Raw genomic sequence first — 15,501 nt, forward strand, 5'->3', positions numbered from 1 at the left:
CAAATAATTGATCAGTTTTTAAATTGAGGGTCTCTTTTCTCTTTTCTTTAAGGTTCTTTGGGTTTTTTCCACTATAATTGTATGATAAAGCTTTTTTTTAAGTAGATGGCAACAAAAAGATTAGAAAATTAATATATTTCAAATATTAACAAGAATCCCTGATTATTTCTTCAGAAATTCTTTTTTCCTTCCCTAATGCTCTAATGTTTTAAGGATCTAGTGCTACATACATCCTTATCACACATTTTTGGACTGAACCCATTAGACTCTAGTATTAGATAAACATCTGGGAACTACCTCAAACAAAGCAAGTGTAAGAACAGTTCTTTCCTAGCAATGAATAGAAATAATTCTTTATAGGAGCAATTCTTTCTCTCCAACTTTTCCCCAAGTGACCAAAGGAATATCCTCAGCATACTGATGACACCTCACTCTATGACAAGTAAATCTTATGTAGATGTTCAATAAGAGAGAGCACCGACTTCTGTGGCACCACACAGGGTAGGTGCCAGGCTAGGATCCCTCCTTCCTAATCATCACCAACTGGAATCAACCCCAGAAAAAAAGAAGTGAACCAGCAGAACATCATGCCACTCCAGCCCTAATCCTCTTCAGTTGATCCAGAAGTATACCGGGTTTGGTGAACTGAAAGCTGTCGAGGGGTGAAGTAAGTAATAAGGATGGATGCACTACCACCATTTTGCCCATGCCAGATACCACACAAAAGTGTGACTTCTATTCCATACCCAATTCTGAAACCTGGCTGAAAAGGATCCAGATAATCTGATTCATCAGGATCTTCTGAAATTGCTACACAACCACCTTCTCAATGGCTTCCCAAAAAGAGGTGGGATGCTGGGCAAAAATAACCCAGTATTCAGGGATCTAGTGATGGCTTTTTGAGGAGGACCTGAACCAAGGGCTCCTTAAGAAATAAAGGAACAACTCTCAAAGAATTCATCGCTTGCTAGGAGCCAGTCCTATGACACTACATGGGCCACTATCACAAGCCAAGAGGGGCATGGATCTAAGGAGCTTATGACTCAACTCACAGTCCTAAAGATCCTGGCCACTTCTTCAGGTTCAACAGGTTCAAACCATTCCCAGATAACTGGAGAAGACTCCCTCTAAGAGCCATGGTGGCGCAGTGGTTAGGATGCAGTATTGCAGGCTAACTCATTGCTCACCACCAGCAGTTTGATCCTGACTGGCTGAAGGTTGACTCAGCCTTCCGTCCTTCCAAGGTTGGTAAAATGAGGACCCGGATTGTTGGAGGCAATAAGCTGACTCTAAACCGCTTAAAGAGGGCTGTAAAGCACTATGAAGTAATATATAGGTCTAAGTGCTATTGCCATTGCTGTTGCTCTAGGCATCTACGAACCTGCAACAAGGTAAGGATCCAATTGCAAGCGAATCTGAGCAATTTTGAACGAATTCCTCTATATGGTCCTGCAAAAGTTTCCTCGGAGGCCCCTAACCCAAGATGGCTCACATCACCTTAAAAAGAGTTGTGGGGTGGCAATCTGAAGATGCAAAAAGGATGGAGAAATACTGCCCCAAGGTAGGCCATAATAGCATCACTAACCCATGTTCAGCCATGTTTAGCTGAGTTTGTCCTTTGTGAGCACCCTAGATGTCTCTTCTATCACATCTCTTTCCATTAACCGTGGGAGGGATGAGATGCACAGGAACAATCCAATCCAAAGCCTCAGCTGCTCTTTTGTTCCAAGCAGCATCAAGCCTTTGCAAGACCATGCAGCAGAGATCAGCAGGAACAACACCCAGCTCTCTCTGGAACAGCATATTAACTCTTGTTTTTGCTAATTTTGCTGATTTATCAGTTGCATAGGAGAAAGTAAATTATCTGTGTACCAAATCATGTATCTCTGGTGAGCATCAGACAATCAGAGGCAAAAAGTACTATTCAAAGAGGGAAATGCATAGGTCCAGAATATTTCTGCAGTTCAAGACTTTAAACTGCAAAAATTATTTTTAAGTTAGATGATGTAAAGGAAAACTAATAGCAGTTTGGAAAACAAAACAAATAGCACCAACCTGACTCTATGATATCTGAATTCTGATCAAGCCTGTCAATTTTACAAAGACTGTTCCTACAGATTCTAGAGAGTATAGAAATGTTTCAGTAAAATTGTTGTAGAACCCTCTTTCCAGGTAGATTCCATTATGCTGGTAATTTAGGAAAAGGTAATTTAATACCCCCCAAAAAGTCCAAATATAATGAACCTATCTGAATTCTTATTGGGGAGCAAAGGCATATTAAATATTTTGTGACTAAAAGTATCATTAAAGTTCAGCAACCAATCTGGTCCTGAATGAGGAAGAAAAACCTAATTGATGTTTGATAACACTCAGAAATAAAGCTAATAAACTCCAAGAAGCTACAAATATGCCCTAGTAAAGTCTTCACAGGCATACACAATTTCTCTTTCCAAATAAATCTTGCATTACAAAAAAATCTTTGTGTTCAGGCAATTATCTGGGTCAAACTACATTAAAAGTTAGCACTGGAAGGTCTGAAACACTTTTATTTTGGGTCACCATCTTTTTGCTGACTATTATATGGGAAACCTGAATTTAATGTCTGCATCAGTGCTACCAAATATCATCAGCTCCATTTTTTATTTCTCCTACTTAGTCAATGTTTCTAAAATACCCCTATGCAACAGAACATAGATGAAAACAGAAGGACCATGCATGGTTTGTTTCAGCAGCTTGTATTATGGATACAAGTTAAAAACTGCATTTCATGTGCACCTTCACATTCTCCTTCAAAGGGTCAGCAATAGCATAATGCAAATGGTGGAAAGTGTCTTGCCCCAAGCAATTTTACTTAAAATGTTCAATTTCAGCTTAAATATTTATGCATTTAAAATAGTATAAGAAGGGAATCTCCCTGGATGTATGTTGCATAGTATGGGCTTTCTGTCAGGAAGTTGTAGTTGGAGATATGGGGGTGTCAAGATTTCAGCAGGGTGGAGATGAACCACAGAAAAAGAAGGGAAGATGTATTTATGGGTTTGATAACATCATAATATGAGAACATGTAAACTCTTTGAACTACAGTATTCCCTTTTACATATATAAATGCAGGTGCTTACAATGTGCAAATCTGTGACTTTGTGTGGGAAGCTTGTTCAGTTGCATGTTCTCCCAGACAGGTGCCAGAAGAAGAAGATGTTGTCATGGTAATTGTTTCTTTTGATGAATATTACATAAATGAAAAAGCAAGACTCATTATATTAAAATAATATTATATGCCAACCTGATTCAGTCGAAATTGGTCAGAACACCAAGGCAAAAGTCCTGTTCCTGTCACTCACTGGACTTTTGAGCAGCTGGAACTTCAAGCGCTGGTCTTTCTCCTTCCTTTCACTGCCAGCAGCCCACTGGTTCATTGGACCAGCAATCTGGACAGACCAGATCACTGAATTCTCACTGCTTATGGCAATGCTAAAACAGTGATCTGGGAGAATTAAAAGAAGCCTCCTGGCTTCTTCCTTCTACCCAAGGCTGCTTGCGCTAAGCTTGCTGCCTTTCTTTTTTATTCAATCAACACTGCTTGAGGAACATCCCTAGAAGAGGGATTGCTTCTTTATTGCTTTCATGTGTGGTTACTGCTTTTCCAAAAATTAAAAAAATTGGCTTTGAGGGAGAGGTTTGGGAAGACTTAAAAGAGGCAGGATGCTTAACCCTTTCCCCAAAAAACTTTTTTTCTGCTCTACCTCATCCCACAAGGATCTCTCTAGGGAAGGGATAGGCAACTATGGCCCCTTTATGACTGAATTTGTGAGCTAGTCATGGCTGGCTCTGGAATTCTGGGAGTTGAAGTCCACAGGTTGTAAAGTGAGCATAGTTGCCTACCTCTGCTCTAGAGTTCCAAATTGACACTTATTTTGTTATTTATTTATTTTAATTCCATTTATATCCCGCCCTTCTCCAAAGACTCAGGGCGGCTTACAAGCTTAGCAGTAGCCTTCATTCTATGTATATGCCTGCTTATTAGGGCTTTCACACACACCCCAAGCGGCATTATTACAAAGTCAGCTTAATTGCCCCCAACAATCTGGGTCCTCATTTTACCTACCTCGGAAGGATGGAAGGCTGAGTCAACCTTCAGCCTGGTGGGATGCGAACCTGCACTAATTGCAGGCAGCTGGTGTTACTTAAGGAGGCATTAGCCCACTGCTCCACCAAGGCTCTTGACCTGCTATTTCTGTTTCTGGCAGATGTGCTGGATTATAGTACCCATATTCCTTATGTATTTAACATGCTGGCAAAAAAATTGTAGTCCAAGATACTTAAAAGGTACATGTGCCTATTTGCCCTAGCATTTCTAATGCCAGTGGAGGGGTGGTGGTGTAGATAAGAACCATTTGGGAAATGGAGAAGGAAGCAACAAAAGTAGTAAGTAGCCCATTCCATATTTTTTAGCACTTAGATTTTTCTTCTGTAAAAAATGTTTAAGGATGCCAACACTTCTGTTATTCACCTATAACTCCCTTAGGATCTCTGAATCAACCATGCACGTAACTGCTGCACTGAAAGGAGAAATATTTAATTTAGTCATAAACAAATTCCAACCCACTGTTGCCAATGAACCCAAGGCCATCAACAGGCAGTAGTCACAGCAGTGACAGCTCATATGATCTTGGGTTAGGCTGAAACAGGAAACAAGATTTGTCCCATGTTTGGGGCCTAGCAAGGTAATCTAAATACTTAACAAACATTTAACACATATCTCCCTTGCTTCTCAGCTAACAAAGCGAGAAAGAGCCAGTGGCCTAAAGGTTAGAACAATTGCCTAAGGTGCAATCGACCCAGGTTCGAATCTCAGAAGGGTATGGTTGACTGATGAGAATAAATAAGTTTGAAATGCATATCAGTCTCCCTTTAATTCTTTGTTAGCAATCCAAAAAAATTTACACAAATATGAGCTGTCATTGCTGTGACTACTGCCTGTTGATAGGGTTAGGCTGAAACAGGAAATAAGATTTGTCCCATGTCTGGGGCCTAGCAAGGTAATCTAAATATATGAATTATATAATAATTATATTATAATTATATTATATGAATGATCTCTGGAGGGCTCGGGACGGGTTGCTCCTCTGTCCTGGTCCTATTAGATCTCTCAGCGGCTTTTGATACCATCGACCATGGTATCCTACTGCGGCGTCTCAGGGGGTTGGGAGTGGGAGGCACTGTTTTACGGTGGTTCTCCTCCTATCTCCTGGGCCGTTCGCAGTCGGTGTTGACGGGAGGGCAGAGATCCGCCCCAAGGCCTCTCATTTGTGGAGTTCCTCAGGGGTCCGTTCTCTCGCCCCTCCTTTTCAACATCTATATGAAGCCGCTGGGTGAGATCATTCGTGGTTTCAGGGTGGGGTATCATCAGTACGCTGATGATACCCAACTTTTTCTTTCCACCCTGAACCAACCCAGCGATGCCCTCGCCGTGATGTCCCGTTGCCTGGAGGCGGTCCAGGTCTGGATGGGGAGAAACAGGCTTCGTCTCAATCCCGCCAAGACTGAGTGGCTGTGCATATCGGCATCTTGGGTCAACCAGACTTCCATCTCTAACAATGGGGCGTGAGGTGTTACCCCCCGTTGATAGGGCTCGCAACTTGGGCGTCCTCCTGGATTCACGACTCAATTTTGAAGACCATATAGGAGCCGTGATCAGGGGGGCTTTTGCCCAGGTTCGCCTGGTGCGCCAGTTGCGACCCTATCTGGACCGAGATGCCCTACGCACAGTCACTCATCCGCTCGTGACCTCCTGTTTAGACTACTGCAACGCTCTCTACATGGGGCTGCCCTTGAGGACCACTCGGAGGCTTCAGCTGGTGCAGAATGCGGCCGCGCGAGTTGTGATGGGGGTTTCCCGATACTCCCATGTAACACCTCTACTCCGCGAGCTGCATTGGCTCCCGGTTGCCCTCCGGGTGAGATTCAAGATGCTGGTGATGACCTATAAAGCCCTAAATGGCTTGGGTCCGGGATCTCTGAGGGAACACCTGCTGCTGGCATCAAGTTCCCTTCATCCAGTGCGCTCCCACAGGGAGGGTCTTCTCAGGGTGCCACCGGTAAGAGATTGCCGGCGGACGACACCCAAGGATAGGGCCTTCTCAGTGGGTGCGCCTGCCCTTTGGAACCAGCTGCCAGTGGAGCTGAGGACTGCCCCCGACCTCCGTTCATTCCGCCGGGACCTGAAGACCTGGCTCTTCGAGCTCTCTGGCCCAGGCTGAGAATTAATCTTAATTTTAACTGGGGTTTTATTTATGCAGGGACGAATATAATTTTTTTAAATTTGTTTTTAACTTTTGTATCTTTGTTTTTTAATCACCCTGTAAACCGCCCTGAGTCCTTCGGGAAAGGGCGGTATATAAATGTAATAAAATAAATAAATTATATATATATATATATATATATATATATATATATATATATATATATATATATATATGTGTGTGTGTGTGTGTGTGTGTGTGTGTGTGTGTGTGTGTGTATACATTTGTCCCAAACATGGGACAAATCTTTATTTCTTGTTTCAGCCTAACCGAAGGCCATCGACAGGCAGTAGTCACAACAGTGACAGCTCATATTTGTGTAAATTTTAGATTGCTAACAAAGAATTAAAGGGAGACTGATATGCATTTCAAACTTATTTGTTTTCATCAGTCAGCCATACCCTTCTAAGATTCGAACCTGGGCTGATTGCACATTAGGCAGTTGTTTTAACCTCTAGGCCACTATATATATATAGTTAAAAATAAGAATAAAATAATTCAAAGGTGTGGGAGGGGCTTCAGGATGCTAACCAGCCCCACAATGGCACACTCTTCTGTGGGCCCTAGCAAGTCAGCAGAGCCAAGTCTTCAAGCATCTACAAAAGGCCAGGAGAGTGAGGGCACGTCTCACCTTGTGGTGGTGGGAGGGTAGAGGATATACAGGAACACCAGACTAAATTGTCAATTAAACTTTTTTTCTGTGTCACAGCTTAAATATTCTCTTGCCAGAACAATATGAACAATTTAAAAGCTCAGCAATGTAGCCATGGAAACAAGCACAAAGTCTGTGGTGGTGGTGGGGAGGACTTGCAAGTGGCTGAGGCCAACAGCTGAATCATAAAAGGATAACTAAGAAACTTGTTACATTGTGAGGGAAGCTAAAAAAAATCTGTCCAGTTTCAGGTCTGTGGAAAGAAAACATACCCATTGCTGATTATCTTCAGTGCTGTCAAGGAGGCGGAGAAGAACGAAGATAATGCTCAAAGGATTCTAGATGGCCGGAAATAATGGAGAAGATGCCCTGCAAATCATTGCACTATATGATATGTGTTGCAACTATTAATTACTTTTTTCAAATAGACTGTTTTATTATCTTCCCTTGGAAAATAGCAGCTTTCAGAAACTCTTTAGACCTTGCCCCCATCTGCTGAATGAATGCTATTCATTTCAAAACCGGAAGACCATTTTATGAGATGGTCTTGGCACAATATATGGTTTGGCACAAGGAGTGTATTAACCATGCACATAACAATGGCATTAACAGAACATCAAGAATCTGGCATAAATGGAGACAAATAATATCACCTTGGAAATTCTAAACTTGAGGTTATCAATCTGAAGTCTCTATTTGGCATTACAGAGGATAGATCTGGCTCCATTACTGAGCTTTCCATAAGACCTGGCTGAGCTCCATTTGACTCAAGATTTTCAGGCAGATGAAGAACTAATAGCCATTTTCATCTTGTCTGAGTTGCCATGGAAATGTTCCAGCCTTTCAAAAGGTTACTGTAAGTCAGATGTTTTAAAGTCTTTTTTTAAATATATATATATATATATATATTTGTGGCTGGAAAGTGAGCTCTTTTTTTCAAGAGTTAATACAAACCATTCAGGAGTATAGCAGTATCACTTACTTGCCTATTCATTGGCATTCTGATCTTCTCATGGAACCTTGGAACAATGAAGAATCATTCTTAATGCTACCTGTTCTTGTCATATATATTTTTAGCACTCCATATCTTTTTTTTAGGCCTTTGAACTATGGTGCTGGAGAAGACTCCTGCGAGTCCCTTGGACTGCAAGGCGATCAAACCGGTCAGTCCTAGAGGAGATCAACCCTGACTACTCTTTAGAAGGCCAGATCCTGAAGTTGAAACTCAAATACTTTGGCCACCTAATAAGAAGGAAGGACTCAATGGAGAAGAGCCTAATGCTGGGGAAGATTGAGGGCAAGAGAAGAAGGGGACAACAGAGAATGAGGTGGCTGGATGGAGTCACTGAAGCAGTAGGCGTGAGCTTAAATGGATTCCAGAAGATGGTAGAGGACAGGAAGGCCTGGAGGAACGTTGTCCATGGGTCGCAATGGGTTGGACAGGACTTCGCAACTAACAACAAGAAGAAATCTTTTTTTAGGACTTTCCACAATTCAAGGCAGTATTTTAAGGCGATACTAGTTGTGCAGGCAAGCTGTGTGCAGAAAGGAAATTATGGAAGTCTGTCCATGCAACTGAAATTCATTGCCTGTAATTATCCCCAATAAGTGTACTTGTGTGCTACTTTCGAGCTCAGCTCCCTAATGACAAAGCAACATGTAAATGACCATTGCAATACTTTATATACTATGAATTAATACACAGAAACATCCTTCCTCAACCTAACGCTCTCCAAGTTCATTGGACTACAACTCTCTGGTTCCAAAATTTCTGCCAAGGAGTTCTATCTGGGCACATCAGTTAAGTTCCTACACTGCTGCACCTTATTTTGACATAGTCTGATGTATATGTTCTGTTTTTATGGATGCATCTAGACTTCATGATAACCCTTGTGAACCATAGGGAAAAGGTACTGCAGAAAACAAACAGCACCCAAGCACGATGTTCCAGAATTTTTTTTTACAGTATTACGATTTCTAGATATATTTTTTTTTGCAGTTAGTTTGAAGTTACAATGGCACAGAAACAAACGAGTCCTTGCAGTTGTTAAGTGTCAGAGCCTCCACACGGTCATTTGATCAAAATTTGGGTGCTTAACAATTAGAAATACTAATCCCAATTGTGGTTGTAAATTGAAGACTACCTATATTGAATCTATCCTTGAGGGCTATCTGATTAATCCTCAAAGAACCCACCACTCCTTAGAATAGAATTTGTAAGGCAATGGAAAAAATATACATGAAATGCAAACAGATGATATAAATTAAAACAATATAACAGGAGTAAACAAATTTGCCTTTAAATGGAGCTCAGCTGCTGATGAATAAATCCATGTATTTATATTTTCAGTTGTTTTCCAGGATGATGCTGTTTTGTTGTTTACTTTCCAGTCTTCAGTGCAAAAAGCCTATATTAAAATATGGATATTGAACTTTTGGTCAATTTTCAATATAATATGACAGAGAGTGTTCTACAAAGATCAAGATTAACCATTACTGACATCCTATTGGGTATCAGCATTTCACATAAGTGAACAAATCTGCCAAGAACTTCTAAAATCAAATATTCCACTCTTCCACCTCAACAGGTGACCAGTACTGGCAAGAGCTAGGGTCAATTATCCATTTACCTTAAAGCTCTCCTTTTTTTTTCCAGATAAGTCCTGTGCAAATATATTTCAGATGGTTGTCCATTACAGTACAAGTTGTTTTTAGAAGGCTACCATAAAGTCACAAATCAAGGAGATTCAGGAAAAGAAATATGTGAGATGCATTTTACCGTTCCTCTTTTCCCAAATTAACAACTGACAAGTTATGTTCTCTAGGGTTACCAGATCTCACTTGACCACTAGAGGGAAACAAAAAATTAGGGTTTTCTGTATCTCTGCTCCTGTCACGCAACCTTGGCTTTTTCCAGCACAGTTCTGCTAGATCTATCATCCTGCTACTTTATGCCTCAGTGTTTGCATGAAAATTGAATACTGAATTGCCTATTAATTGTATGTAATTGCATTATGGAAGCACAGCGATATAAAAAGAGGGTGAGTGTAGATGGAGTAAGGGTTTCTATTAATGCAATATTAAAAATAGGTACACAATGTTAGCGGCTCTTGCTGAAAGTAAAGGTTCCCTGAGCCAAGCTTATATCCTGGTAAAGGATTACAAAACGTTTTCTTGACAACAGTATGGAAATAATTGTCACTGTCACTCTGTGGGTTTTTTCTCTCTTTTGGCGGGGCGGGGGGGAGGGAGAAGAGACTTCAAAATCTAGCCAAAATTTCGAGGTGATGTCCCACCCAAGTCTGATCCTGATCAGCCAATGTCCTCCCACAGATCGGTTGGAATCCCTTTGTCCTATACCAGGGGTAGGCAACCTCCGCTCTTTTATGACTCATGGACTTCAACTCCCAGAATTCCTGAGTCAGCATAGCCAAGGTTTGCCTACCCCTGTCCTATACCTATAGAGATTATCTCTACTAGAAGCTACCACTGCTGAGTTAAGCCATTATGTGGTCTCAGCTGAGGAACTCTTGTGAATACTCTTCAGCTGTCCTCCCTGAGGAGAGAAAATATAACTGTTATAAAACCAACTGTTATTAGGTTTCAGCTCTCTGCAGGACAAAACCATCTCGGCCACCTGGGAGATTCTTTCTCTCTCCCACTCCTATGCATAATTATCCCCTTTCCCCCTTTTTTCCCAGGTCAGTAATGAAGATAATGTGCAAAACTTCAGGTTTATAAACTTCTAAATAGACTTCTGAAAAATAACCTGAGACCTTTATTTAATATCTGTGAAGAAAACAGCTTTACAGGTGTCTTTGTATGAATTGAAATAATAGAATAACTTGGAACATTAAGCACTTAAGAGCCATTATACGCTTCTCCTTGCTTTCAGCTGCTGTACTTGGATTGATAAATATACTGTGACATATCTATGTTATTGTAAAAGGCAAGCATGACTTCTTCAGCATATTAAAATTAAAATTGGATGCTAGAAGCATCCATCTAGCTATGGGGAAGAATTGTGTTAAATAAAATTAGGACAATGGAAGCATATTTGGAAGGTGCGAACAAAGGTTTGAGAGTTATTGCTAAAATCTTTTACCAGAAAATACACTTTCTGGTATTTGAAGCCACAGTTGCACTCTCCAACCCAAGAAACAGACCTCTCTTAGAAAATGAGAAATTTCACTAGTGTTTTACCTTGTTACGGTTCTCAGACCTGAGCTGCAAAAATCTGGACACGGTATTAGCTGGCCACACACACAAAAAAGAGATAACTAATTCTAACTCTTTGCTGCCATTTTATATTTTTTGCAGGGATTTTTGTAACCCTGCTCTAACCCTCTCCTCCCCCCCCCCCCATTATCAAGAGAGGGGAATGGGAAAAGGCACCATCTGGATGATGTTTGTAACAAAAGGCAAACACAAAAGCAGAACAGCGGAGACACGGGACCAGCTGTATATGAGTTGTGTCGTCTTTGAGTTGTGTGGGAAGGAGAAATTGGTTCCAAATGCAGCCCACAGGACTCTCCAAAGACGATGTTTACAATTTCTTTTCGATGCAAGCTAGTTAAGATGCAACCAAAGGCAGAATTAGCAGGAGGAAGTCTTGGCAACAGTTTCCAGATAAGGCTTTCTGCCTTCCGTATTTGCATGGGGGGTCAAGTGAGGATGCCAGTGCACCAGCTCATCACAAGTCATGAGTTTTGTCCTTAAAAAAACAACACCACCCATGTCTGTATCCCCCATAGTTCAGCTGCGTTTTGCTTCCCCAGCAAGGCATACGGCACAATGAATTCAACTGCAGTTCTGTTATTTTACCTTGACCCAGAGAGCTCTGATGATTAAAACAGTCATACGGTCATGTGAGTGATTGGGTTGTTGTTGTTTTTTTTCTTTTCTTTTCTTTTGTAGTTTTGTAGTTTTGACTTGCTTTGTTACCTAGAACAGAACACAACAATCCACATCAGTCTTGGTCTTTTCTTAGAACAGAAAAGAAGATGCTTGCCTTCAAGCTCGCCCCTTTCTCTTTATCCAGCTGGGCTGCCAACAAAAACAAACTGGAAAGAAGAGAGGGGGAACAGCCGGCTGATGTGGAAGCGGCATTTCAGGCCAGACTTTGACTGAAATGTGGGAGGTTGCAGGCATTTCAGTTCAGCTCCAGTTGCTGAGTATAAGGGGTGGTTTCTGGATGTCCTTTGGACTCTCCCCTGCACAGGAATTAACGAAAGGCAAATTAACTTGTTTGCTGGTAGATGACACGACGAACCTGCAAGAGATGATCCAAAGAGATGATCCAAAAATCTCTTGCTCCTTTTCCACCTTTTTTCCCCCCTCTTTTTCGCCAAGCAAGGTCTCCTTGAAACGAAGTCAAACAATTATTGACCTTTCGACTATTTGCATGGGCTTTTCTCAAGCCCTCGGCGATCTTTGATCTTCGGTGCTTAAAGCTGCTTGACTGTTCCAGGTGAAGGGTGCCAAGCTGCGGCTGCAGAATTGAATTCTCTTTTCTTGGGAGAAGTTTGGTGCCCACTTCGTACCCAGCTCTCTTGTACACAACAGGCACAGTGTGTCTGAAAGCAGACATGTGCATCTTATATGCTCTCCCTTATGCAATATCTATTAGTATGTATAGAATTCTTTAGTGGTGGGCATGTATTTATTTATAGAAACAATCCACACTTTCATTTTCCACACCTGACACAGAGTATCACCCAAGGGAAACATTTAAAAAAACAAATACTGTAGTTCAGCCCAGAGCAAAAAAAAAGCCACCTTATTTGATTAGATTTTATTTACATTCATATGTGATTAAATTAAACCTAGCTAATATGATACTACCAGTCACATATTTAGTAATATTTATCTTTTGTTTAAAATTTCCATTTGATAACTCTTTGAGGCTTCAAGCCACACCCTCCAAGGTTTTGGGGGGTAAAATGGTTGTTCTTGAACCAGAGTTCCAGCATTTCACTTCTACTCTTTAGACAAAAAGAGTACCGGTACTCTAAGACTGGTTCCAAGGATGCTTAAAAATCAGTTAAAAAAATTAAATGATTCTCTTGTTCAGAATTTTTAAAGGAAAAAAGGAAGAGGAGGGATAAGGAAAACAGGCACCCATTTTGAGATAAAATGTTTCTATCAAGAGTAGTTGCTCATAGCTCCAGAGAAGGCGTCGGTCGGCATTCTAGCACAGTGACAAACCGGATGCAATATTGATCACTGCAGTCCCTCCATCTATTACTGCACTATAAACACACATTGTGGTTAGATCATATATTAAGCTAAACCATAATGCAACTGGCCTCTTAGCAAAAGAAGATCACCCAGGCAGTAAATATTTGTTGATGTGGAAGAATGTGGTTCCTCATCTCCCAAGTTGGGGTAAAGAGATCAAGCTTTTATACTAGGGATTGCTTGTGGTCTAAGAGATTTGATCATGGAAAGAACTTATTTCCCCCTACAATCTCCACCACTTCCAGTCTGTACAAAAAACATTGTCCAATTTGTTTGGATTCAAAAACTGAGACTGCGACAATTTTTCTGAATTAGGCAACTAAGGTTTGGCTCTGTTTTGTTATTGTCTGGCTTTATCATGTTCTCCAGCCTAATTGTTTCTGTCAGCCACATGACAAGTTGGGTAGACATCAGTCTGACACTGTTCCTTCCCCCCCTCCCCAAAACACAATGTTCCCTCGGCTGTCCTAGCCAAGCAGGACTCTTCTATAGCATAAGCAGGCCCTCTCTTCCAAAGGCTGTCTCCAGAAACTGTACATCTTTATTTATTTGCTTGGTTTGAATGATGCCTTGTTTTTCTCCTCAAAAGAGCGTTTGGAGAAGCTAACAGAATTAAAAAAAAACAGTGCAAACGATTAAGGGCATGGCAGGAATGCTAACACCAGCCCTTTGGGAAATGCTCTTCCCTTGCACTGCTCCCCAGCTAAAGGGTGCCCTTAGCCTTTGTGTTCTGAGAATGCGCAGCGTCCTGCACGTCAGTGGTTGAACTTATGACAGCAGAGGCATCTTCAAAAAGGGTCAGCCAAAGAGCTGGACAGGTTCATAGTGGGAAAGGCAATCCTTGTCACAGGCAGGCCCTAGGTTTAGGACCTGAAAGGTCAACACATTCAATACTTTAACATCTGTGGCCTAACTGACCGCCAGTGTAGAGCATTCCAGGCAGGCCTCATGTGACCTCTGTCCCTTGGACCAATTAGCAGCCCAACAGCTAATTACTCCCTTTACAAAAGTAACTCCATATCGAATGAACTGTTTTGAAAGGAAGACAGCTAGCAGAATCCTCTCTCTCCAACCACATATGCCAGTGGGTGAATAGAGGTGAGCTTCTGCAAGGAGAAAAGGCTTCAGATGAAGACTTCAGAACTTTTCTTGGATTTCTGTCTACAAGTCTCCAGGAATACTTTTAAGCCTAATGCTTAAAAAAAAGCCCACAAAATATAGGATTAACGTTGCTTCCTTTTTTCTATAAGGTAAGTTCCTTTGGAATCAGAGAGCCAAGAAGAATCCATTTAGATGCTACTTCTCCCCCATTTAGATGGTCTTCTTCCCCAACATAACTTCCCTAACATAACTTTGTGTAAAGTCCTCTCAGACCAGAAAGCGGTCTCTTATTTTAAGCTTGTGGGTCCATTGCCAAGTCAGACTGAATTCATTGAATATTGCTTGCTATCTAATCTAGTAAACTTCACAAATGTTGTATGTGTGTGTGTCTGTGTCTGTGTGTGTGGTCTCAGGAATGAAAGAAGGAAAACACCACTATTACATCTTTCCAATAAAATTGGTGGTTAGACTATTTTCCAAGGTCCAGCCTGAAGTCCTAAAAAATCCTATAAAACCAGTAAGACCAGAAATCATAAATGCCAACATAATGCGAGTCCTTAAAAAATAAACTTTTGCACAATTCCCCTCCCCTTTTCGGTTTTAAAGTGGAGAGTGTTCTTATTTAATCTGTGAAGCCCATGAAAATACAAAGAATGAAGATATTGTACAACCCAGCGCAATTTAGAAAATGATTTCTCATTCTTCCGGGCAGATTTTCCTTAATAAATGGTTCTATTGAATTATTTAGCCAAGGAGAAGATTAGAAATTGGAAAGCCTTTCTTGGATGCCCCTGAAAATAGTGTGAATAACAGTGTTCCAGAAGGAAGTAAATCTGGAGAGGGTGTGGATAGGAGTGCAAGGCATATATTTTAGACAGTCTAAGGAGGAATAACTGAGAAATTAATCCCCAAGGATCAGGGAAAGATGCAAGCTGCAAAAGAAAAGAGCTTAGATCCCAGCCAAAACAAAATAATGTTTAATATACATAAATAAGCCACAATTGGCCTGATTCACATATAATGCTAAGATATAAACTATAATTTCTACAATGGTTAGTTTCACATAGGATGGATGGATATATAAATAGAAAGACAGACACTGATAATACTGTTGACCAGCAGGTGCTAAAACAGTAGTTAGCTTTGGGACCCTGTGATCCTTCAGATCCTCCTGAACAACTCCCACAAGCTCCAGCCAACATAGGC

General features: G+C 41.1%; 1 protein-coding gene across 1 annotated transcript in view; it reads right to left on the reverse strand.

Moving 5' to 3' along the window:
* Positions 1 to 9,234: 9,234 nt before the first annotated feature.
* ADAT2 (adenosine deaminase tRNA specific 2) overlaps positions 9,235 to 15,501 on the reverse strand; it is a 34,583-nt gene continuing 28,316 nt past the window's right edge. Inside the window, exons 7-8 of the mRNA XM_083368631.1 lie at positions 11,779 to 11,898; positions 9,235 to 9,362 (exon numbers count right to left, since the gene is read on the reverse strand). The gene's annotated coding sequence lies outside the window, so the exon portion shown is untranslated. The remainder of the gene's footprint in view (positions 9,363 to 11,778; positions 11,899 to 15,501) is intronic.

This window comes from Vipera ursinii, assembly GCF_947247035.1.
Source record: "Vipera ursinii genome assembly, chromosome: 1".
In the NCBI taxonomy this organism is placed as follows: Eukaryota; Metazoa; Chordata; class Lepidosauria; order Squamata; family Viperidae; genus Vipera; species Vipera ursinii.